General features: G+C 36.4%; 1 non-coding gene across 1 annotated transcript; it reads right to left on the bottom strand.

Moving 5' to 3' along the window:
* Positions 1 to 1,113: 1,113 nt before the first annotated feature.
* LOC115517320 lies at positions 1,114 to 1,220 on the bottom strand. The gene has a single exon (XR_003969784.1). It is a non-coding gene; the product is annotated as a U6 spliceosomal RNA (small nuclear RNA).
* Between the last annotated feature and the right edge of the window lie 525 nt (positions 1,221 to 1,745).

Raw genomic sequence — 1,745 nt, 5'->3', positions numbered from 1 at the left:
TGCATTTTCACCAGCACTGCATGAGGGTTCTTTTTTCTCTACATTCTCACCAACACTTGTTGTTTCTTGTTTTTTTGTTTTTGTTTTTGTTTTGTTTTTGTTTTTGTTTTTGTTTTTAGCCATTCCAACAGGTGTGAGGTGATATTTCATTGTAGTTTTGATTTACATTTCTCTGGTGATGAGGGATGTTGAGCATCTTTTCATGTATCTGTTGGCCATCTGTATGTCTTCTTTGAAAAAACATCTGTTCATGTTTTCTGCCCATTTTTTAAAGCTCATTTATTTTTGAGAGAGAAAGAACATGAGCAGGGGAGGGGCAGAGAGAGAGGGAGACAGAGGATCTGAAGCGGGCTCTGCACTGACAACAGAGAGCTCGAACTCAAGAACTGTGAGGTCATGACATGAGCTGAAGTGGGAAGCTTAACCAACTGAACCACCTAGGGGCCTCTGCCCATTTTTTAACTGGATTTTTCGTGGGTGTTCTGGTGTTGAGTTTTATGAGTTCTTTATATATTTTAGATACTAGACTTTTATTGGATTTGTCATTTGCAAATATCTTCTCCCATTCAGTAGGCTGTCTTGTAGTTTTGTTGACTGTTTCCTTTGCTGTGCAGAAGCTTTTTATTTTGATGTAGTGTCAATAGTTTATTTTTCTTTTGTTTTCCTTGCCGCAGGAGACGTTATCTAGAAAAAAGTAGCTACAGCCGATGTCAGAAATTTACTTCCCATGCTTTCTTCTAGGATTTTTATGGTTTCAGGTCTCACATTTAGGTCCTTAATCCATTTTGAGTTTATTCTTGTGTATGGTATAAGAAAGTGGTCCAGTTTCATTCATTTGCATGCCGCTGCCCATGTCGCAGTTTTCCCAACACCATTTGTTGAAGAGACTTTTTCCTATAGTATAGTCTTGTCTCCCTTGTCATAGATTAATTTACCATACAATTGTGGGTTTGTTTCTGGGCCTATCCTGTTCCATTGATATATGTGTCTATTTTTTTGTGCTAGCACCATACTATTTTGATTACTACAGCTTTGTCGTGTAACTTGAAATCTGGAGTTGTGATACCTCCAGCTTTGTGTTTTGTTTTCTTTTTTCTTTCTTTTTTTTTTTATAAAAATATGGAACGCTTCACGAATTTGCGTGTCATCCTTGCGCAGGGGCCATGTTAATCTTCTCTGTATCGTTCCAATTTTAGTATATGTGCTGCCAAAGCGAGCACTGTGTTTTGTTTTCAAGATTGCTTGGGCTACTCCGGGTCTTTTGAGGCTGCATGCAAATTTTAGTATTGTTTATTCTAGTTTTGTGAAAAACTGCTGTTGGTATTTTGATAGGTATTGCAGTAAATCTGTAGATTGCTTTGGGTATTACGGACATTTTCGTAATATGTGTTCTTCTAACCCATGAGCATGGGAGGAATATCTTCCCATTTGTTGGTGTCATCTTTAATTTCTTTCATTAATGTTTATAGTTTTCAGAGTACAGGTCTTTAACCTCTTTGGTTAGGTTTATTCCTAGGTTTCTATTTTTTGTGCAATTGTAAATGGGACTGTTTTCTTAATTTCCCTTTCTGTTGTTGCATTATTGTTGTGTATAAATGCAGTGGATTTCTGTACATTGATTTTATATCATGAAACCTCACTGAATTCATTTATCAGTTCTCATACTTTCTTGGTGAAATCTTCAGGGTTTTTTATATACACTATCATGTCATCTGCAAATAGTGAAAGTTTTACTTCCTCCTTAC

Source organism: Lynx canadensis, chromosome B3, assembly GCF_007474595.2.
Source record: "Lynx canadensis isolate LIC74 chromosome B3, mLynCan4.pri.v2, whole genome shotgun sequence".
Lineage (NCBI taxonomy): Eukaryota > Metazoa > Chordata > Mammalia > Carnivora > Felidae > Lynx > Lynx canadensis.
This window is presented reverse-complemented; position numbering and strand designations above follow the sequence as displayed.